Genomic DNA, 24,504 nt, shown 5'->3' on the forward strand with positions numbered 1-24,504 from the left:
TTCCCGCTGAGGGGCTGACAATGCACTGGGGAAAATGGCTAAGCCATTAAGAATCAAGCTTTTCTTTGTTTGTGTGTGTTTGAATTCCTAATTTTCAGATTTATAAGAGCAAGTAATTATATCACCAATTAAATGAGTGAAAAAATCTATAAAGCTAAAGAAATGCTATTCCTGTTGAAAAATATACGTACATAAAATTAGAGCAATTCACAAATGCAGAATTCTAATGTTATATTACATGGTTGCAACTGCAAAGCCTGCATTCATATTTCCATTACAGCTCTGTTTTCTTTCAATTTGAGGAAATGTTTCTCTTAACAAAAAACTCTAATGCTTTATTTTAGCCTCAAGGGATAAATCTCATACAAGACCTATTTTAAATGATTTTTTTGAGGTTTTGAAGCAGTAAAGTATTTTTATTTTAATCTCATTAATTTTTTTGTTGCTGGGAGGACTCACACATAAATGAAGTTTAAAAGCTGAAACTTTCCACCTGCCTAGTTCCCAGGGAGAAGCTTGCTCATGAAATGAGAATCGTTCAGAGAGACAATGAGAGCATTGAGGGGAGGTCGAAGTATAGAATCTGGTATTGGAAGGGACTTTAGGGTCATTTAACCCCACTTGGTCCTCTCAGTGACCCTTGGGAAATGTGTGTAAAATCCACACGCATGTCTAAAATTCAGTAGTACGTCTAGCCCCATCCATCAAGGTGTGAATTACAAGTAATCTAAAGTCTCTTCTAGGTTTAATTAAAATTTAAAAAATTTTTTATATATTTTTTTATAATATGTGCTTATATTTTCTTTAAAAAATCAAATGTTTCAAAAGGACTTGTAATGAAAAACAATTGGCCCACCTCTCTTCACTTTGAGCCCTGTTCCTTAGTGGTAAATACCATTACCCTGTCCTGCTTCTCAGGCCCTAACGAAACAGAACAAAACAAAAACTTAAATACTCTGATTCAAATTGCTATTTAATATTTCAAATTCTTATGTGATGCTAAATGACAAATTAGAATCTATGCATGAGTTATTTTCCTGGAATTAGGGAATGTGAGAATGGGAAAGCTCCTCAGGACCTGAAGTAATTCACTTGTAAATGAAGACAAGCAAGTCTAAAGAGTGACTTGTCCGTGACTAGTCCAAGGTCAAACATTTAGTTTATGGCACTCTGTGAACGAAAACTTGGGTCTGATGCCCTTTCCCCTTTACTCTACTGCTTCTCAGGATGTGTTTTGACACAATTCAGGTACATCCTGAGTAGTGCTGTGATAAACTAGGTCTCTTCTTCAGACAGTTAAGACTATTTTAAAATGCTAGTTAACGTGAATGCAATAGGAGTGATGCATTTGTCTTTTAGAGACTAGTGCAAATTATAACATACCTATGAAATTGTAATGTACCTGTAAAATTGACCCAGTTTGGCAAGAAAAAAAAGAAAGAAACAGGCAATTTGGAACAGGAAAAATAAAGCATTATTGATACAGGGAACTATGTAGTGTTAGAAAGTATAGCTGGTAGGAACTTTCTAATGTTAATATTAAGTTCCAGTAACATCTTTCCGTACCTGATGGTTCCTTCAGTTTGTCATTTGATGAGAAACAGAGTATTGATGGTTCAGGAATTATGGAAGACAGTGTAATAGACAGAGGAAATCAGAGTATAAAGAGTGGGGAAATAGAAGTCAGAATTTGGGGTCCATGTGTTCATGGGGGGCTATCTATACATATGGAAGTGGTGACGGTAAATTAGAGGCAAGAGTCAAGAAAGTGTTCTGGAGTTCTAGGAACTATCTTGAACAGAGGCTGACACATTTGAAATCCAGTCTTAAGGTCAGAAAGAGTTTGATCAGGTAGCAGCCAGGCTAGATAGGTCAGTTTCACCAACTGAAAGAAAACATAATTGGCCTAGACAAGTGGTTGGCAAAATTATTCTATAAAGAACCAGAGAGTAAACATTTTGGGCTTTGCCAGCCATAAAGTCTCTGTTGCCATTACTCAACTCTGCTGTTGTAGCCCAAAAGTGGCTACAGACAAGATGTAGACAAGTGAACATGGCTATGGGCCAATCAAACTTTATTTATGGTCACAGGAATTTGAATTTCATGTAATTTTCATATGTCACACAGTCTTCTTTTTTTCATATTGTTTTCAACCATTTAAAACTATGGAAACCATTCTCAGGTCACAGAGCTGTACAGGAATAGGCGGTCAGCTGGATTTGGCTCATGGATCGTAGTTTGCGGAACACTGGGCTGGACTAACAAAGGCTTAGGGTCTAGCACTTAAGGAATGATTCTGCTGTCCCAGCAGAGGAGTGGAGAGGAACTGCCCCTTTTCTCTGTCTCTAATTCTGTGGTTTCTGGAATCTGAGTACTCTCTGTTTTGCTTTGTTTTCCATAGACCAGTGGTCTCGACAGAAGACAGAGTAAGATCTACGTGTGATCTTTTCACTCTAATATCTCACTTCCTGATCCACAAAGCACTCCAGCGGATAAAACAAAGAGGTTCTTTACTGCATTGTACAGACCATTTGCTGAATATGTTTGCCATTGTGACTAAGGTGTAGCACTTCTGAAAAAGTTTGTTGTTCTGAAGTGCATCCTGCATTCGGATATAGTTCTGTGTGGCGTATATGCATGGGAAAACCTTTCCACGTATCATTTAGGTTCTGACTTCCTCCCATATGTCAGGGGGGCTCTACCTTGCTAACCACCCCCAGAAGTGCACTCAGTGAAGAGTTCCGGGCTACATCCCTCACAATCATTTGTACTTAGTATGACTCATATTTCTAATCCCTACACTTTGGATTGGTTCCTGGCCCTTTTTATGACTGTAATACCGTATATGCGTGGCATGCTTTCAAGATGACAGGTTTTTTCCATCTAAAACGCTGATGCAGATGGCAAACTGACACTCAGGGAAGTTACACAGGTAGAAAGTTGTGGAACCACAGCTCAAAGCCAAACTAGGCTCCCGATGCATTTTTCCTTCCCCTCAGCCACCCAGCCTTGCCTCTAGTTTAGAGTTTATAAGGCTTGGGACCTAAAGCCACTTGTAAACTTTGATTAGATGAGGTCAATTATTCTTAAGATTTATTGCCATTAGAGAGTGTTTATGTATTTTATTAATGCGTTTGCTTCCTCCTAAGTGAAAGTCATTGACTTGAGTGTAGGAGGGCATCTCATGCTTTAGAGAGTGAAAAATGAATACCCACATTCAAATTTGTTGAGCAGTTAGCCCCTCTTTCCCTGTGTTGACCTGGGGATTTCTGCCTTTGGACAGTAAAAGAAAATAGATACTTAAGGAAGCAAGAGAATTTAAATAAATGATTAGAACATAACTTGAAATTTAAGTTCCTTGGAATCTGTAGGATGGATGGAGATATGTACAAAAACCCCTATCTCAACTAATTTATAAATTACTTGATTTCTTTTCCAACGGGTATTTATTCCACATGTGGATGCCTGTAGTATTTACTTGTTCTTTATTCTGCCAACCCACTCTGAAAACCCATGCACTTAGCAATGCCCGGGCTCCTGGGGAAGATAAGACCTGATTACTGGCCCAAGATATGTATGATGTTGGAAAAACCAAGAAATCTTGAAATAATTCAATAACAATACATAACAGTATGACCAGTGCCAACATTAGTGGCAGACATGCTAAGCTGGAGGAGATTTCAAAGAAAGAACAGGTCAATATAGACTCAATGTCTGGGAAAGACTTCATGAAAAAGCACAGATTTGACCTGGCCTCTGGAAACAAGGAGGACTGAAATAGACAGAGGAAATCAATATTTTTTGAGTGTGTACTGTGCTGGGCACTGAAGTTACTCATTTAATCCTCACTGAACATCAGTATTACTAGATCCACCTTAAAGTTGAGGAAATCAAGGCACCCAAGAGAAGTAGGTAGCGTGGTTAAAAGTATACACTCTGGAGCCAAAGTTCCTGGGATTGGCTCTAGGCACTACCATTTTACTAGCTGTGTGACCACAGGCAAGACACTGAACCTTTCTTTGCCTTAGTTTTCCTCTTTGTAGAATGGAGATCATAAAAGTACCGACCTAGGTAGCATTACTGTGAAATTTGAATGGGTTAGTGGAGTTAATGCATGTCAAGTGCCTGGCATGTATTAAATGCTCAATAGATACCAGGTACAGTTATGACTATCACCACCAAGCACCTTGCCCAGGAGCAGGGCTGAGATCAGAACGCAGGTCTGACTCTACCTCTGTGCTGCTCATTTCACTCCAGCCCCGTTGTGGAAGGTGGTCCTGGTGGATCCAGCACGGGAGAAGGCTGGAGCGCAGGATGAGGTACCGTGATGGTACACGAAGGGCCATGAAGAGAGTGCTGTGATGAGGTAGAGGATTTGGGGTACTGAGTGGTGTGAGAGAAAGTTGGGTGTGTAGGGGGCAGTACTAGTGTCCCCTTCAGGGTAGGATGCACTGCTCACTTAAGGCTGTGACTAAGTGAACATGACTACGTACCTTTCCCTTTGACTTCAGTTCAGGCCAGGTGTGTGTGTCCTGTTCTGGTACCACACTCATCCCACAATATACATGCATATGCGCACATACACACAGACACAGTGGCGCTGGGTGTAACATCCAAATCCTAAATGTGACACGGATTAAGCCATGCTTACTTCCCCAGCTTCTGCTCTCAGCCCTCATTCTCCCCTCCCCCGCCCCTCCCACACACTGTGCGCCAGTCACAGAATTAATTTGCAATTCCCCGAAGCCGCTTGAAGGCAGGGCCATGTCGGTCACCCCCCACCGTAACCCTACTGCCTAGGGTAGCGCCTAGTGTAGAGCAGATGCTCTGTGAAGGATGGGTGAAAAAGTGAAGGGATAAGTAAAAGAGGGTTCTCTCACACGTCTGGACTTTTGTACATCCTGTTCCCTCTGACTGGAACAATCTTCCCACCTTCTGTTAACTTAATTTTGTCAGTCACCTCTTCCAGAAGGCGTGTACTGCGTCTTCCCTCCTCCTTTCTTAAAAGCTGAGTCACATGTCCATAGGAACCATAGTCATTCCTTCCCCAGCATTTATCACTTTGTACTGCAATCCCCTCTTTTTTTGAACTTTTTTTATTGTTCTCTCTCTCTCTCTCTCTCTCTATTTTTTTATTGAAGTATACTTGATTTACAGTGTTTCAGGTGTACAGCAAAATGATGCAGTTATGTATAAATATATATATATATTCTTTTTCAGATTCTTTTCCATTATAGGTTATTACAGGATATTGACTATAGTTCCCTGTGCTATACAGTAGCTCCATGTTGTTTATCTATTTTATATATAGTAGTGTGTATCTGTTTATGCCCAATCCCTAATTTATCCCTTCCTGCCTTTCCCCTTTGGTAACCACAAGTTTGTTTTCTATGTCTGTGAGTCTCTTTCTGTTTGTAAATAAGTTCCTTTGTATCATTTTTTTAGATTCCACATATAAGCGATATATGGTGTTTGTCCTTCCCTGTCTGGCTTACTTCACTTAATATGATCATCTCTAGGTCATCCAGGTTGCTGCAAATGGCAGTGCAGTCCCCTCTTTACTAGTCTTTTTACCTCCTTTAACTGTGGCTTCCTGAAGGGTTAGACAGAGGTTTTCTTCCCCAGCACCACATGCCCTATGCCTAGCAGAGTGTCAGACCCCCACGAGGGCCCGGGGCCTGTCTGTAAACATAGGTGAGTGAACACACACACACACACACACACACACACACACACACACACACACACGTCCTTCCAGGAGCCGTTCTGTTCAGGGCCCTCAGTGAGTCACCAAGGTGAGTAACTGGTGACTCAGGACAGTGGCAGATGTCTCCCTCCTCCTTTTCTGGCAGCGGGGGTGGCACGGCTCAGCCTCCACCGTTACTCTGGCAGTTGGAATTCAGAGAAATCAGTCGCTGACAGCAGAAGTGAGTGCCTGAGATGGAGGTCCGGAATCAGCCTCGGGGCTTTTTTTTTTTTTTTTTTTCTTCATGTTATTTATTTATTTATTTATTTATTTATGGCTGTGTTGGGTCTTCGTTTCTGTGCGAGGGCTTTCTCTAGTTGCGGCAAGCGGGGGCCACTCTTCATCGCGGTGCGCGGGCCTCTCCTGTTGCGGAGCACAGGCTCCAGACGCGCAGGCTCAGTAGTTGTGGCTCATGGGCCTAGTCGCTCCGCGGCATGTGGGATCTTCCCAGACCAGGGCTCGAACCCATGTCTCCCCTGCATTGGCAGGCGGATTCTCAACCACTGCGCCACCAGGGAAGCCCAGCCTCGGGCCTTTTAATGAGTGTTCTCCTGAGCAGAGTTGCTAACAGACCATCCTGGACTCCCTTGATCAGTTTAATTGGAGGACAGACGGTCTTAAACATTTAACAAAGCTGACAGAAGGATCCAATTCCCAAGGCTTCCCCTTGAGCTAAACCTGTTCTGGAAGCTCACTTTCTCGGACACATGCAATGCTTGCATTTTGACCTTTAGTGGATTCTAGATCGTTCCACGCCCAGCTCTGTTTCTGAGCGTGCTCTTCATTTTGTCCTTTTGAGCACAGACAGAATGAGACTAAACTCTCCACTCATTCTGATGGCTTGCTGCTGGAAAGAAGTTTGAGCGAGGGATTGCTTTTTGGGAACATCTTGAGGCCTGTCTACACCCCAGATTTTGTTTATCTGTTTTCATAAAGCATATTTAAAGCAAACTCTGTCTTTTCACTCCTTGACTATTTCGGAATCATTATAGAATTTCCTAGTCATTGAGATCCTTCTTTGCATTGAACGTGTTTTGTTTTTCTTAGCAAATTAAAATACTTGGAAAATTGAATTTTTGTATTACTAATATGTGTTATAGAAGCTGATAAATGTGAGATTAATGGCCAAAAAGAGACATTTCAGATGGATAATTTAGATTTTTATCATTTATTAATCATGGAAAGTAAACCTGCTATATAAGTAATTTTAGTTTTATCAAGAAGACAAATGGTTCTGGCTAATGAATGTATAGATAGTCTATGCCAAAGGCATTTGGAGTAATCTGTTAATCATTTAACTGTGTCAGGGCATATGCTATGTCTTCATAAAGCAACTAAAACACATAACTTTCTCCAGTGAAATGTGTATTGGCCTTCACCGCCTAAAGCAAATTAAAATGGCATTTGTCTCAGACTAGGCTTCAGTGGCACAATATCTAAAGGCAGAAAACATGGGAGGCTATAGATGTCACAGCAAAGAAAGACTATTTCAATCTCTCATACTTGGGGTGAGGTTGCAAATCACTCCCAGAGCGGGGCTGGGCTGATGACGAGGACTTTCTGGTCCCTAAGTACCTGTCACACTGGATGGGTTCTTGGCGGAAAATCCCAGGGAACCATTTCCCCTTCCAGTGCCTGGGGATTTACATCTGTGGCTCCCGTTAACTCTAGTGGGTGCTCCCCATATACAAACTGTCCCCTCCCTGATGGAGGGACAGACCCCTGAATAATATTCTTGCTCCCTTTATCTGGTATCCGGAGATGGGCAGAGGGCTGCGCGAACAGGGTTTTGATAGCGTTGTGGTGCCATTATGCTAATGGAGATTTGTGGCAGCTCTTTTTTAGAGGGTCATAATTCTACTTTTAAAACTCTCTTTCGTCTGAAATACATTTTTAAATATTAGTTTTTTTTTGTTGTTTTTTTTTTTGCAAACAACCAATCACCATCCCTACCACCCTAAAAAAATAAATGGCTACTTTACTCACTTGGCAAGAGTTTGTGGAAGGCGATTTTCCCTCCGCTTGTTTTCCAGACATCCTTCCAGCTGATTTGCCCTGAGCTCGAGGCTCAACTTCAATCATCCTCCCCCCTGTGGCTCTATCAGTCACGAGTCTTGGAGGACCCCTGAGAGGGAGGGACTCAGTGGAGACCAAGGCAAAGAGAGGTGAAGTTGTAGTTTGAGATTTTGTGGAAACCAGAGGCTGAAACCCATTTGCATTGGAAATCGGATTTCTGATTTCCAGGGTGGGTAGGTATCTAGTATCCCACAGGAAAGTTCCTCCAGGGCTTCTGAGAAGGGATGGAGGGTGCCCATTCCCACCTGGGCTTGGTCCTGCAGAGGGCACAGCACACAGTGGTTTCTCAGTAAATGCGTGATGAATCAACAGATGTGTGAATGGACACGTAAGATTGATGTTGGCTTTTGTCCTTTTCTCTTACTGGCTTCATAACCCCCTCAGGTCTCAGTGTCCTAGGAAAGGGAATTTGCTCAGACCTTGTGGTGCCTTCTTGGGAGTCAGGGAGGTAAAAAGCTCATGGAGGCTGTAGCTTTCAGACTGAGGGCTGTTCTCAACAGGGACAAACTGTAGCACTGAACTGGCCTACGAGCAGTCCAACAGAAGCAAGGGATAGATTCTATTAAACACACCCTTTTTCTTTCTTTTTTTGTTGAAGTATAGTTGATTTACAATATTGTGTTAATTTCTGCTGTACAGCAAAGTGATTCAGTTATACACATATATATATTCTTATATATATTCTTATATATATATATTCTTATATATATATTCTTTATATATTCATATATATATATATTCTTATGTATATATTCTTGTATATATATTCTTTTTCATATTCTTTTCCATTATGGTTCATCCCAGGACATTGAATATAGTTCCCTGTGCTATACAGTAGGAACTTGCTGTTTATCCATTCTATATCTAAAAGTTTGCATCTGCTAATCCCAAACTCCCAATCCACCCCTCCCCCACCCACGCCCCCTTGGCAACCACAAGTCTGTTCTCTATGTCTGTGAGTTTTTGTTTTGTAGATAAGTTCATTTGTGTCATAGTTTAGATTCCATATATAGGTGACATCATATGGTATTTGTCTTTGTCTGACTTACTCCACTTAGTATGATAATCTCTAGGTCCATCCATGTTGCTGCAAATGGCATTATTTCATTCTTTTTTGTGGCTGAGTAGTATGCCACTGTATATATGTACCACATCTTCTTTATCCATTCCTCCATCGATGGACATTTAGGTTGTTTCCATGTCTTGGTTATTGTAAATAGTGCTCCTATGAACACAGGGGTGAATGTATCTTTTTGAATTGTAGTTTTCTGCAGATATATGCCCAGAAATGGGATTGCTGGATCATACAGCAACTCTATTTTTAGTTTTTTGAGGAACCTCCATACTGTTTTCCATAGTGGCTGCACCAGTATACATTCCCACCAACAGTGTAAGAGGATTCTCTTTTCTCCACACCCTCTCCAGCATTTATTATTTGTAGACTTTTTAATGATGGCCATTCCGACTGGTGTGAGGTGGTACCTTGTTGTAGTTTTGATTTGCATTTCTCTAATAATTAGCGATGTTGAGCATCTTTTCATCTTTTCATGCACCCCTTTTCTTAGCCACACTGAGTGCATGGCCAACAGAGAAGAAGCTGAGTTGCATTGGGGTTTTGGGGATCACTTCTCCACCTGAGTTGGGTAGGCATGGGGGGCAATGAGCTGAAGATCAAACGGTCAGTGCTATTGCAGATAGAAGCTTGAACAAAGGACATGCCATCACTCTGTGGGGGAGAGTCTTTCTAAAGTCTGCACACCAGAGTTAAATTGACCACCCAGAGACTGGCAGAGCAAGAGTCCTGCGTGGGAGAGCAGATGCAGGTAAGACAGGACCTCATGAGAGGACCCAGAAGGGACTGAACTACCCAGGTTGGGTTCCTTCTTCCAAATTTGCCAGTCAAGTTAAGTCCCTTCTCCTGCCCTGGAAAGGAGGGAGGCAAGGGGTGGAGGGAGGCTGATAGTCTTTAAATGACAGCTTCCCCCGTGGAAACAAGACAAGTGAGGAATAACCATTCCTCCTTAACAGGTTGTAAGGTGTTCCTGAATCCATTCTTTAAAGGGCTTGATGCACAACTTTCTTAATGATGTGTTAGGACCAAGTCCCCCAGCTTTTATGTTCTAGATGATCATCTTTATTTTCCTTATTTTTTGAAGCCCAACATCCACTAACCTGGATTGTATGTGAGGACCATGAGGGGCGGTTTTCATAAGGCAGGATGAGCAGTCATTTCATAGTTAGCAAGATGTACATGTCGGCACTTAAAAATCCAGAAAGAACAGGGTTGCTTTTTGTTTGTTTTTTAAAATTTATTTATTTTTGGCTGCGTTGGGTCTTCGTTGCTGCGCACAGGCTTTCTCTAGTTGAGGCGAGCGGGGGCTACTCTTTGTTGTGGTGCACGGGCTTCTCATTGCGGTGGCTTCTCTTGTTGTGGAGCACAGGCTCTAGGTGCGCAGGCTTCAGTAGTTGTGGTGCGTGGGCTCAGTAGTTGTGGCTCACGGGCTCTAGAGCACAGGCTCAGTAGTTGTGGTGCATGGGCTTAGCTGCTCTGCGGCATGTGGGATCTTCCCGGACCAGGGCTTGAACCCGTGTCCCCTGCACTGGCAGGCGGTTTCTTAGCCACTGCCCCACCAGGGAAGCCCTGGGACAGGGTTTTATATAGATGAAATCTGGAAAAGGAAGGTGCAGAGGGAATTTTGAAGAAGAGTTGTTACAAGAGGACAAGGGGCAGCAGAGGGGCATGTCAGGAAGGACAGCTGCCTTGTGTGTATGTATATGAGCATCTTGAGTGGGCTTTTGATCACATTTTTGGCAGAGTCTAGTTCCATGGCATCTTCTCCAATCTTTGGCTTCCGCCCTGTGCTCACTGACAGCTCTAACCAGATCTGACAGTCCTGGTTTGCCAACTCTTGGGACAGCTCTGGTTTTCCCACCCACATCAGGGAGATGAGGGAAGAGTTACTCCCATTCCCTCCTGCCCTGGACTCTTTCCCTCTTGGTCTGTGGTCCACGTCCCACACAATGAACTACTGCAACTACCCCTGGACTCACTACCCCTGACCCTCCACTGCAGCAGACCCCATAGTCCTTTTTCCTCAACCAAGTCTCCAGAGACCTTGTGGACACATCAAGAATGAATGATCACTGACCTGCTATGCAGACAGGGCATCACATTGTAACAACCCCCTTCCATCCTTTCTTATGACCATTGAATTATCTTCCCCGTTCTTTGTCCTTATAGGATTCCTCTTCTACGTTTTTATCCCCAAATAAAATCAGCTTCTTTTCTGGTCACAGAATTCTCTGCACAGCAGTCTTCACTCCGTTTTGGTGCCTGGGGGCCTGGAAAGCCTCGGCTGGGAGAGGAAGGAGGGTGGGGAGGTGCTGCTTGGGCAGGTGGGATGTGGGCGTCTGGCCAGCTCTGGAAGGCTGGCCCACTCCAGAGCCTTGAACACAGATTCCCTGCTGAGGAGCATGCTGATGCCAGCAGACTGCCGGGCAGGCCCCCTGATGTTGGGAATACGCAGATCCATATCAGCGTTATGAAGTTCCATATTAATATGATGTTAAATAGGGATTCCTATGCTTGCCGGAGGCGGGGATGGGGAAGCAGTGAACGAGGTCACCAGTGAAAATGAAAGCCCCGGGACTGGAATAGCAGCAGACTTGCAGGTGACTGTCGGGTTGCATTAGCAGTAGGGGACGCTCCACCAGCATCTGCCTGTATTAGCCTTAGTTCCAGCCCAGTGCCCCCTCTCTCCTCTTTCTCATTGAATTTGATGCTTTATGGAAGCTGCAACGTCATAAAAATAACACCCTGCTGCATCCTTCACTGCGGGATCTCAAAGCCCTCTACGGACATTAATATTTATCGCTAGGGACCTGAGATGTCACTGGAGAAATATTATCCCAATTTTACACATGAGGAACTGGAGATTGGGCAGTTAAGTGACTTGGCAGAAGTCGCTCCCTACCTACTGAGTGGCGGGGCAATGCCCTGGGCCAGATCCCAGGAAAGTCTTCGGAGCCCTTGGCAGAATGGGGGAAGGGCCTTTGTTTAAACGAAAGAAAACACAGTGTGCCCTGAACAAGCTGGAGGGAGACAGGGCAATTAGTCTCGTCTCCTCTCTCTGACTTTGGTTTCCCTCTTGTCAGGCTTGAGGGAGTTGACTCTTATGGCCGGTTTGGTTTTTCACTTCTCTGCCAACCTTGCCAATTATATCTGCCAGCTCAGAATCCATGGTTGGAGAGTAGTGAATGGTTTCAGTTACAGAACTTTCAGAAAGTATGAAAAAGGCCCACTTGGGAGGACATCTATAATGGTCAAGGAGAAGGGGCTCTCTCACAGAAAGGCAACAAAAATCTCTCCCTCAGTCTGGAAAGATGGCGGCCAAGAGGAGAGTATCATCCAAAGTGAAGGGGTCCTGAGGATTCTGGAGGCGGTAGACCATCCGTTATAAGGTCCAGAATTCTAGGACTATGGCTATATTTTCTTCTTTACTTTGAAGTTGTTCAGGAGGAATAAAGGGTAGTTCTACGTTTTTCTGTGTAAATGGGAGGACTTCTACGTCTGGAAAAAAATACATGGATTTAAAAAAATGATTGAAAGACATTTATAGATGAGGCATCCATTTTGAAGGCACGTATCTGACTATTTGGGTTGATACCAGGAGACAATGCTTCAGTTTTATTTTCCAGCACTTAGTGTCTGGCTACGGAAGAAAACTGAAAAAATGGCTGGGGCGGTGCTTCACTAAGCATTTGCTAACCATTTGTAAAGCTCTGATGGTGGGCCATAGACTGTGTGGCACCAGGGATACAGAGTAGCATAGGATGGAGCTTCTGCCCTGCCGGTGGTTGGCCCCAGGCTGGACGGGGGAGCAGACCTGCAGATGAATAATCACAGGGTTGTGAGATAAGCTGCTATAGAGATTGGTCCATGGTGCTGTGGGAGTACAGAGGAAGAGGTGATTCATGTCCGGGAAATTCTACTTGCAGATTATATTCTTCCCAAACTAGCCTTGATGAGGCTGGCACACTTTACCTATTAGGAATTAGATGGTGAACACCTGGTTCATTTAATGGGTAAACAAAAGCTGTTCTGAAACACTTGATCTAGTTGAATGCTAGTCATGTCCTATGGGATTTTAGGAGGTATCAAGAGTCAAGAGTCTCCTGCAGGCATGAGAATAGTATCCTTGTCACCTGTAGTGCATCCCCAGTACCATTAGGGAAGGACATCAACATTGCTCTCTTGAGGCCAAGTCATGCCATTTCCCTGCTTCTCAGGTCTTTAATGTTGGAATAACATCCTAGGATGGAGTTGGTGAGGCGCTTTGTTTGTTGCTTGGAGTATAAGTAGATGGTAGGATATGTTTTATGGCATGGTGTACTTGGTAGGGTCCAGGGTTCCACGTGCGAAAGCCTTGACCAGACCTGCCAGAGCCATGATCACTTCTTCCCATGAAGTGCCTGAAGAAGATTACATGGATGACAAAGTACCACATTCAATTAATAACTGAGACTCTGGTCCCCCCAGACTCTTGTCATGGTACTATGTGAAGGTATGGTGGAGGAAGAGACTTGAAGCGGTTGAGTCAGCTTGCTGGCTTGCTGTGGTCCCTTGGAATCCAAGCTCTTGGGCATCCTGGTCTCTGTGGCCTTTCTCTTGGAACTGTTGGTCTAAATTGATGCTCACAAGTGGCATCTAAGACAGGCTTGGAGTTGAAATAAAACCAAGAGAAAGGAGGCCATTTAGGTCTCCACAGTGTGAGTATGTCCTTGACCACCTTCTCTTGGCCCAGTCAGCTGACCATGGTCCAATATATGATCTTTCTCCCAATCCTGACTCCTCTCTGAAGGACAAGCAAATATTTCTTGTGTTGAGGATAATTCTCGGTGCTTGGAGGGAAAGAGGATCTTCATCTTCCTCTGGTGGTCGGTGTGAGCACCAAGGAAGCAGCGATGGGATGGTTGTGGCCATGAACTTTATGCAGTTTCTAAGACACTTGTCCAGCCTCCCTTTGGCCACACTTGCCCAGCTCAGTGAAGCCTCTCCCAAGTTGTCTGCACGCATGGAATCAAGTCATCAGGCCAAACCCCGATCCCAGCCAAGGTGGCTGTTCTTCAGCATCGTGAATCCAACCGCCTTCACCCATTTAAGGCTGGGACAGTGAAAACTGGGTCAGTTTGTAGAGAAAGTTTATCAGCACTACATTAACATGGTGATTAAGAGTGTGGCTTCTGGAAGGAGTGGCTCTGGGCTGAATTCCTTTATGATGTTTGGCACATCCTATAAGTCTTTGACCTACTTTTTCTTCATTTTTTAAGGCAAAGATGTTGATGCCATGAGGATAACCATGAGAGTTGCAAGGATGAAAGTAGTAATGTATGTAAAATAGTTAACTCTGTGCGTGGTATGTGGTAGGTGCCTTAATGTCCTCATCTGTAAAATGGGGATACGTTTAATTTGTATCTTACAGGATTTTTGTTAGGATTAAATGGGTTAATTTATGTAAAACCCTGGCATGTAGTGATCACTCAATAAATGTTATTTTTACTAAAGTGTACTCATTGCTACTATTTTTATGCATTTATATTAAGATTTCCAAGGAAGACCTCATGAAACACTACCCTTTCCCCTTCACCTGGCAAAAAGAAGGATTTGATTTGAGAAGTCCAAGTGGCAAGGACATTGTGGTCAATTGACAATCTGAACGCATTTCCTTAAAATCCCTTTTTAAAAAATACATCTTTTCCTCAACCTTAGAAAGACTTAAATATTAAAATGCAGTGCTTGGGTGCTTTTTTTTTTTATAGTGATTTTTTGTTTTTGTTTTTGTTTTTGTTGTTCCACAAAAGTACTTTTAAAAATAGCACAACCCAGTATTAGACAAATGCTTATCCGATTATGTAGGCACACCAACCAAGAGAACATAATAAGGGAGAGTTACTAGAAATTCTAAACGTGAAAAACGGGCATATTAAAATGAATGAAAAATTATAGGTGTTACTGCAGTGAGCTGCTTGTAATATTCTTTAATGGCATATATTTCCTGAAATTGTGCTCCTTGGTGGTTTGCTTACAAAATGGAAGAAAGCCTGTTTCCAAGGTCTGCTTGTGTGGCAGTATGCAGACCAGCAAATACTTCCAACTTTTGTGCTTGTTTGTTGTATTATATTTTTGTTCGTTTGTTTTTAACTTCCTGGGCTTTAATCAGATGAAGTTCAGTCTTTCTGGATTTGGATCTTCAGAGCTCAAAGCCACGTGCTGCTGGTAAGCTCAAGAGTCTGGAAAAAATAGCTCTGTGATGAACCTTTGTGGAAGGTAGATGCTGAGAGCTCCCCAGTGCCAGGTGCATGAGGTAGGGTCGAAGGTGAGCTTGTGTGTGGTGGAGCTGGAGGTCAGGGAGGCAACTCCCAATTCACTCCTTCTAGAAGAGCGTCATGAGAGATGGGGACCTGGGTGGCTTTGGGATTGCTGGGACTTCGAACGATCATTTAGGGTCATGTTGCCCTAGCTTTTGGTGGCTGCTGGGAGTAACATGGAGAAAAGGGATCATTGCTACAGGAGTTGAAAATAGCTGGGGACCCCACAGGCGGGGATGGGAGGGACATCCTCCCGCAGGGTGCTGAACCCAGATTGTGAAGGCAGTTGGGAAGCTGGCAACATTTGGCTGTCGTTCTGCATGGGAAGTTGTCTTGAAGATGCCATCATGCTTTTCAGGGAAGTGACCCCTGTCAAGAATGTGTGGCAGCCACAGCTGTGCCCAGGATGGGGGGCTGGGCAGGAATGAGCATGGGTACAGAGTCAAATGCATCTGGCCCTTTGGAAGAGGAGAAACGGCTGTGGCTCTCCTTTTCTCTCTCCCACACCAAAGAAAACCTCGGGAGGGACTCAGGATGCTTGTCAGCAAGATGCTAAGTATGAAGCTTGAAAACTGCTGGCTGTTTACTGTTCGAAAGCAGTTCACTTGGCCTTGTCATGGGGACAGTGCATCCCGAGGTACATGTGGGTGAGGCTTAAGCCTCCAACATTGCAATTCCCACCTAAATAAAGGATACTTTGGGTGGATTTGCATCAATACGTTGTATAAATTCTGAGGAAAGTCCTGTAATCCGTGAGTCTGGTGAGGCCAGCTGCTGTTCCCCTTGGAAAGGTCAGGATAGCATTGCATTAGAAAGCACATTTTTATCTTTTGCTCCTGCTACCTTACTGTGCATTTCGTTCAGATTTTCCTTCTTGGATAGTGCAGTATTGGCACGTTTTCTTTGGTTAAAGCAGTGCAGCTTGACTGAAAGAAACATGGAAAAGAGCTTAGGAAGAGATCTTTTGTTGGGTTTTATTGGTAAAACACACTAAAAAAACACGTCCAACACCACGCCCCTACCCCACACACAGAGTTATTTTTCCTTCTTCTCTCTGGTCAGCTGTATCCTAGAAATTCCCGGTCCTTAGCACAGACTCTTACCTGCAGTTTTTATCTCTATCTTCTCAGCTGTACTTTTCACTAGTTGCCCTGCACTCATCCCTTTGTTTCCTTTCCCAAATTTATCGTTGATCTCATCAACAAGAGGAGAGGGCTGCAAAATCAATGTCTTCCCAGCACGGTGGTGGGAAGAGGGGCCCCGAACTCGGGCTCCTTTGCGAGGGTGTTGGCAGCAGAAGTGAATTCGCCTGCCGATGTCAGGAGAGCCTGTTTTCAGTGTCCTCTGCCAGAGAGCATGCAGAGTGCCAATTACAATCGATTTCTCACTAAAATTGTGTTCAACCTTCCCCAGCATAATCCGAGACAGAAATGACAGAGAACTGTAGAGAACTGTCTCACTTTCAAAATTTTATTCTGTGGAGTCAATTTCATTCTTGCAGGTTTATTATCGTTATTAGCCTTGGACTCTGAGACGCTCACCTCACTGGCCTTCCTAGTCGTCAAAAAACAGGCGGAGTCAGCTGAGGAAGTGGGAGTGATGGCGCAGTCACCCGGCGCCCCCGCCATCCCTTTAGGGCAGGGCTTCTCACCAGGTGCCACAAGAAGATGCCACTGGCCCCTAAGATCCAAAAGTGCAGGAGTTCGCTCTCTGCGGTTCGAGTCGCTCACTCAGAACCTCACGGGCTGTTTACAGCAGATTGTGCCCCTTCTCCCCAGTCAATCATTCTCCCCTCTCTCTCCATCTCTCGCTGCTGTCTTGCGCTCATGCGCATGCACACTCTCTGCCTTCCGCTCCGAGCCCATTGCTTTGGGAACCACCGACCAACCAACCTAATTAAAACACGTTTTTCCCGTTGCTGAAACAGTTCCCCCAGTGCTATGCTTTGTCACCACCACGCTGGGCCTGCTCAGTTCCTACCTGTATTGGGCTCTCACACGGGGCTCGTCTTGTGCAAGAGAAGTCAGTTCATTTCGTGTTGCTTTGCATTCTGAGACGGAGAGCGCGCATCTCTCTCTGAGGAAGCCGGCCTCTTCGAGGGAGGAGAGGTAGGCACACGCTGCATCAATACCCCGTGCATCACTGTGTCCACCACATCATCCCCACTTCACCACCACCTTCCCTGACATCTTTACCAGTGGTTCAACATTCACTCAATAATCGCAACGGGCCAGCCCTGTGCTAAGTACTTTTTCTTTTTTCATTGCAGGCATTTACAATTTTATGTCATTGCTTCCCCTCCCCCAAGTTGGCTGTCGTCCTGCCTTTTTTAAAAAACGATCTTAACCATTTTTAAGTGTATTTTAAATGATATTAAGTACATTCACGTTGTTGTGCAACCATTACCACCTTCCATCTCCAGAACTCTTTTCAGCTTGCAAAACTGAAACGCTATACCCATTAAACGATGATTCCCCATTCTCCCTTCCTCCAGCTCTTGGGAACTACCATTCCACTCTCCATGAATTTGACTTTTCTAGGTATCTCGTGTAAGTGGCATCAGTATTTGTCTTTCCGTGACTGGCTTATTTCACTTAGCATAATATGCTCTAGGTTCATCCATAGCGTAGCATGTGTCAGAATTTCCTTTCTTTTTAAGGCCACATAATATTCCACTGTACGTGTATACCACATTTGGCTTATCTTTCATCTGTTGTTGGACACTTTAGTTGCTTCCACATCTTGGCTCTTGTGAATAATGCTGCTATGTATATGGGTATAAAATATCTCTTTGAGGTCCTGCTTTCAATTCTTTTGGATTCCATTTTAAATTTTTTGAGGAACCTCCATATGGTTTTCCACAGCAGTGGCCCATTTTACGTTTTCACCAACAGAGCACAAGTGTTCCAGTTTCTCCACATCCTGGCCAACACTTGTTATTTTCTGCCTTTTTGGTAGTAGCCATCCTATTGGGTGCAGGGTGGCACCCTAAGTATTTTATGCCTCACAATCACCCTGTGCAGTAGGCAGTATTATTTTCCTTATTTTAAAGATCAGAAAATGGAACTCAAATATTCTCCAAAAAAAAAAAAAAATCAGTAAATATGTAAGGTGATGGATGTGTTAATTAACTCAGTGCAGTGGGGAGGGGGGAACCCTTTCACAATGTAAATGTATATAAAATCATCATGTTGTACACTTTAAATCACTTGCCAATTTATTTGCCAATTATACTTCAATGAAGTTAGGAAAAGAAAGATCAGGAAATTGAGGCTTGGGAATGTCAAAAGAGATTGTTCAAGGCTACACACCTAGTTAACTCCAATCTAGCTGCCTCTGGAATCATTCTAGGAAAAATAAGGTCCCTGTTGTGTAAGGTCCCCTGTATTGGCAATATTGACAGCATATCAACAAAGAATTGGGGGCTTTTCTTTTTCCAGTTAATGGCTAAAATTGCCAGAAACAGAGCTCTGAACATTGCATATGAGCACAAAGAAGACATTCTTCTTTTATTATTCTAAGAAAAACAAAAGAAAATTGAGCTAAACGACAAGGGGGTAATTTATTCTCTATGCCATAATACTTCCCTAATTGGGCAGGTAGGAACCGACCTGGTGACTCCTCCTAGGGTTGGAAGGAGAATGGCTATTTTCTGTCAGCCTAAGCAGAACATGCCTTTAGAAAAAAGAATTGGGGGACTTCCCTGGTGTCGTAGTGGTTAAGAATCCACCTGCCAACGCAGGGGACACGGGCTCCAGCCCTGGTCCGGGAAGATCCCACATGTCGCCGAGCAACTAAGCCCGTGCGCCACAACTACTGAGCCCGAGTGCCACAACTACGGAAGCCCCCGCGCCTAGAGCCGATGCACCACAACAAGAGAAGCCACCGCAAGGAGAAGCCCGTGCACTGCAACAAAGAGTAGCCCCCCTGCTCGCCACAACTCAAGAAGGCCCGTGCACAGTAACCAAGACCCAACGCAGCCATAAATAAATAAATAGATTAAAAAAAAAAAAAAAGAACTGGTTGCCTGGAAGGTATTATCTTAGATCCAAAGTGAAAGGCATAGACATAAACATATGCACTTCATTGCCACCGGTGAAACTTTTGTTCAGCAATCCTACAGCTGGGCCGTAAGTCTGCCATTTCCAAGATAAGTAACTTTAGCCCAATTTATTCACCTCTTTGAAACTCAGTTTTCCCATCTATAAAATACAAATAGCTAGCTCATAATATCTGTCCTTTTCTCCCTAAAGAAAGAGGAAGAGCAAACAAAACCTTTTATATATGTTAGAAAGTCAAGCTTGGTACCCACCACTGCTCCCTTTTGTCCAGTCTGACAAGGGGTATCCCTGATTCAGATTGATGACTTTGTCACTAATCAATACTGGGGATAACGTGTCTCAGCTGAGATGTGATCTACTTTTTGATAGTAGCCATCCTGTTGGGTGCCAGACACCAGTGGAGAAGTGGGAGGGCACAGCAAAGATACCCCCTTTGAGTTGGATGCAAACATGGAGACTGGGGCAGAGGGAAATCCAGTGGACGGGTCCAGTCTTGGATTTAGTGTTAACTTAATGTGTAACTTGGGGCATTGCATTGAAGCACTCCCAACTAAAGTTCTCTAATTTGCAAAATAAAGAGCTGACTTTTTCCTAATAAGTCAATCTAGTTTTCTTAATTTTTCTGTAACTTAGCATTGGTTTTTGATCACTTTTGTGGCTCTTTTTGTGAATTCTGTGCTTTGATGAAATGGGTTCTTATACATAAAGTGCTCAGCACTGTTCTTGGCACTTAATAGTTGTTTAATAAAAATTTTCTCTTTCCTTTCTCTTCTCTTTTCTTCATCCTTTCATCCCTCCCACTTTCACTCTGGAAATGAACAAGGTTCTCAACTAAGGCCTATAGAACCACTTTTCTGATGAACATTCATTTTAATTTCCATCACTATCCAGACCTAATTCATAGCTGCTTCTTGGATGAAGATGGCTGGTCATATACTCTGAACTCATGAGACAGGTCCCTCTGGACCGTATTTGCCCAAAGGACATGGGAATCTCCTAAAACACAACTGAAGTCTTATAATCAGGGAGTACATTCTGTAATCACACAGACATGGGCTAGAATCCAATCTCACCTTCCTTGTACTCATGTAAGTGAGGTGTGTCCCAGAGAAGTGTAAAAAGTCTCAGGTTCTTAAGTCTTTCTCAGTTTAAATTCCAGCTCTACGTGATCTGAGGCAATACTTAACTTCCTTGTTATGCCTCAATGTCTTCATCTGTAAAAAGGGATAGTAATAAAAATTCATAGGGTTGTGAGGATTAAATATGATAACACATATGACACATTTAGAGCAATGCCTGCAGCAATTTAGTAATATTGTAACTATACTATTACCACTACTTCTATTACAGTTACTGTTATTACTTCTGAAGTTACTACTTAGGCAGCAATGGAGTCATCTGCCTGCTTAAAAGCATTACTCATTTCATGACTGTTTCTTGCATACAGACATATCTTGTGAAATACACCTTAAAGCACAATTGCTAGATGCTATGTACTGACTTGAAGTTCTAAAGAGATTCAATTTCTTAATTTAAATAGGATTTCTCATATTATTAATAAAGTATGTTAATAGTAGCTCATTTGCCAGTTGAGTGAGATTATGTTTTTACCATGAGAGTTAAATATGTATGTAAAATGTAAATTATGTAAATTTTTGCTCAGTTGAAAGGATATTTTCAAGCACCCACCACACTACAGTGTAACTTATTTCAGAGTACAAATAAGATTAGCGGCAGTGAGAAGAGAGTAGTATTTAAAAACCCTAAATAGACATATGCAAAACATAAAGTTGAAATCTCAAGTGGAATAAACATCTCCAAAAAACTCTCTTTTTTCACAAGACATCAGTCTTAGGTTGTTATCTCAGATGGGTTACTTCCTTTAACAAACACATGTTTTATGTGCCCATATAATTTTTTTTCAAAGGAGATATTGAGGAATGTGTTTCATTCCCACCCAGAGACCCCTCCCCCTCCACAGCCTCAGGAGCAAATAATACTATGCATCTAAAACTGAGCATTTTTTTCTCCTTAGGATATCTCTTCTTAAAATCACGTTCAGATTCTTATAATTCCAGTACCTCAAACAGCTGGTTCTGTCCTCTAATCCTTTCTCCATTAGAGAATTCAACACTGCTTTGAGCAACACTTGTTAGCTGATGACCCAAATCTCCTTAATCCAGAGCAGCCGTAATGCTAGACCAGTAACTAGGGTATATTTTTCTCATCTACTCCACACATTTTCTTGTTCCCTCTACATCTTCATGGTGTTCTGATGATTGAAGCAGTGTTACGGTTAGAGGTGTAGTTGGCTGAGACTGGTGGGGAGTAGGGGTTTGAAGGAGCAGGACTTGGATTGCTTTGGATTTGCAGTCTGGTAATGATGCAAATTACAGCCGCAGTTTTACTGAGCTATTTGCTGTGCCCCAGGCAGATGCTGAGTTTAAGCACATTATCTTATCTAATCCTCACAACTAACCTGAGGCTTTATCTGCATACTATAGGTGAGGAAACTGAGGCAAAGGGAAGTGAAGCATCTCACGTGACGTCTCTCGGTTAATGGCAAAAGTGGCTGAGATTCAAACTCAGATCTGTGTGACTTCAAAACCTTCATTCTTATTCACTATAAATACAGCGTTTGGATGGATGGATGGATCCACCTGAAATGGCATTTTTTTTTTTTTTTTTAGTAATTTTATTTTCTTTTATTTATTTGTTTATTTATTTATTGGCTGCGTTGGGTCTTCGTTGCTGCACATGGGCTTTCTCTCTATTTGCGGCGAGCGGGGGCTACTCTTCGTTGCGGTACGGGGGCTTCTCATTGCGGTGGCTTCTCTTGTTGCCGAGCATGGGATCTAGGCACGCGGGCTTCAGTAGCTGTGGGATGCGGGCTCAGTAGTTGTGGCGCATGGGCTTAGTTGCTCCGTGGCATGTGGGATCTTCCCCGATCAGGGCTCGAACCTGTCCCCTGCATTGGCAGGTGGATTCTTAACCACTGCGCCACCAGGGAAGTCCCTGAAATTCCTTTTTTTTTTTTTAAATTTATTTTTATATTTATCTTTGGCTGTGTTGGGTCTTCGTTTCTATGCGAGGGCTTTCTCTAGTTGCGGCAAGCGGGGGCCACTCTTCGCGGTGCGCGGGCTCTCTCACTATCGCGGCCTCTCTTGTTGTGGAGCACAGGCTCCAGACACGCAGGCTCAGTAGTTGTGGCTCATGGGCCTAGTTGCTCCGCGTGCATGTGAGCTCTTCCCAGACCAGGGCTCGAACCCGTGTCCCCTGCATTGGCAGGCAGATTCTCAACCACTGCGCCACCAGGGAAGCCCCCATTTTTAATGGTCTCAGAAATTTAGGAGTCCCCTGCATTAGCAGGTGGATTCTTAACCACTGCGCCACCAGGGGAGTCCCTGAAATTCCATTTTTAATGGTCTCAGAAATTTAGGATTGATGAACCCCGAGTTACTATTTTTTTTTTTCTTGTTGCCCTTCATCTTTTATCTTTTATTTAACTAGGCACATTGTGCTGCTCCTAAGGCACATTGGTGGTGGTTATCAAAGCTGGTGCCTAGGCTTTTATGAATGTGACTTTTCACCCATTTTATTTCATGTCCTCTTCTATTTTGCCCTTTTCACATATGCCTTGTGTCCAGTGCATGACAGAAGACTGATTCCTTAGGTTATTGGGTAACCCTTTGGGTCCTCTATTCGACTTATATGCTGAAGGAGAGTTACAAAACCTTGCATTAACTGAATAGAGGTATTGGTTGAGTCTCTTGTTCCCAGAGAACTCATTCTCCGAGAATGAGAAATCCTGCTGGATTAAAAAATATATATATATATATCTGGCTGCATGACAGGAGAGTTTCTCAGGAATTAGTTCTATAAATTTATAAATCTGACTATTTACCACATTACCTAAACTAAGTCAGAAGAAGAGTTTTAAAGAGAGTAGGGAGGTTTGGCTACAACAGGGGCAAATTTTAAAAAAAAAGAAAAAGGGGCAAATTTAAAAAAAAAAGAAAAAGGGGCAAATTAAAAATAAATAAATAAATAAAGAAGGAAAGAGCGCAGGGAATGTAGATTGCTTCCAGGGACAGTTCTTTGGGATCTGACTCTGCTTGGGAGGCTCTGCCATTCCCTCAAACTCAGCTTCTCAAGAACACTTCATTCACTCATTCATTTACTCATCTGTTCATTCATCCTTTTGTTCATTTTAAGAACGTCTGAGTGCCTACTATGTACCCACTGTTTTGTCAAGCCCAAACTGACACCTATTCCTGACTAAATGATTTTCGATGATGACAACAATAGTTACTAGCTCCAGAACCTCAGAATCATTGTTTACACCCTACAACAAAGTCCCATATCCAAATTTTGCCCATTGTTTTTCTGTGATGCCCATTCTCTTAGTTCAGTTCATTATTATCCCACCCATAGAATATTATTATCTTCTCCTAATGAGTCTTGAGGCCTCCAATTTTCAGTTCTCTGTGCACATCACCACTGAGAACAGCTGTCCCTGGTTGACACATTTCGCCAGGTTTCTTCCCTGCTCAGAAGTCTTCAGTGCCTTCCCCTTCTCTGCAGGTTTCAAAGCTCACTCTACAGCCTGGCCTCCAAGAGGAGGCCAAGGCCACTTCCTCAGCCTGCATGTCCACTTGCTTCCATTGCTCCTTGACTCAGATTTGCTGTTTAAGCCACACCGTTGTCCTCCCGGGCCCTCTTCTTACTAACAATGAACCAAACAGCGAATGGATGCCTACTACATGCCAGGCACACTCATGCTCATGCTCCGTTTTTAGAACTTAAGAAGGCAGACACTGTAGATATGAATTATAGCTCTGCCACTGGTAAGCCGTATAATTTGATCTAGTGTCTTAATTTCTTTTGATCCTCTATTTTCTTATCTGTAAAATAGGTGGTAACAAGAGCACTTAACTCATAGGGTGTGGTGAGAATCAAAAAAGAGAATGAAGATAAAACCCTTAACACAGAGAGAGCCCACATAAAGTGCACAGTAAATAGCTGTCATTACTATTGATATCACTTATGATAGAATGTAGCCTTTAAAAGAATGTGTTTCATCTTTTTCAAATATGAAGATATTTCCTTTGAAACTCCTTTCCAAAGAAAAGAACCATATCTTTTATCATATTCCCTATTCTTAGTACACTACCTGGAATTCCATAAAATATTTGAATGAATGGAGTTCGAAGAATAGACTATGTTCTAAATAAAATGTCTATTGGATTTGGC

General features: G+C 43.1%; 1 protein-coding gene and 1 long non-coding RNA gene across 3 annotated transcripts in view; one reads left to right on the forward strand and one right to left on the reverse strand.

Moving 5' to 3' along the window:
* The window catches only part of PPARGC1A (PPARG coactivator 1 alpha), a 467,754-nt gene that overhangs the window by 186,886 nt on the left and 256,364 nt on the right, over positions 1 to 24,504 (forward strand). The gene's annotated exons all lie outside the window — the stretch shown is intronic.
* LOC309660948 overlaps positions 5,976 to 24,504 on the reverse strand; it is a 32,062-nt gene continuing 13,533 nt past the window's right edge. The window contains exon 2 of the long non-coding RNA XR_014263748.1: positions 5,976 to 6,109. This is a non-coding gene — a long non-coding RNA (uncharacterized lncRNA). The remainder of the gene's footprint in view (positions 6,110 to 24,504) is intronic.

The sequence above is a fragment of the Balaenoptera physalus genome (assembly GCF_965194825.1).
Source record: "Balaenoptera physalus genome assembly, chromosome: 5".
Classification (NCBI taxonomy): Eukaryota; Metazoa; Chordata; class Mammalia; order Artiodactyla; family Balaenopteridae; genus Balaenoptera; species Balaenoptera physalus.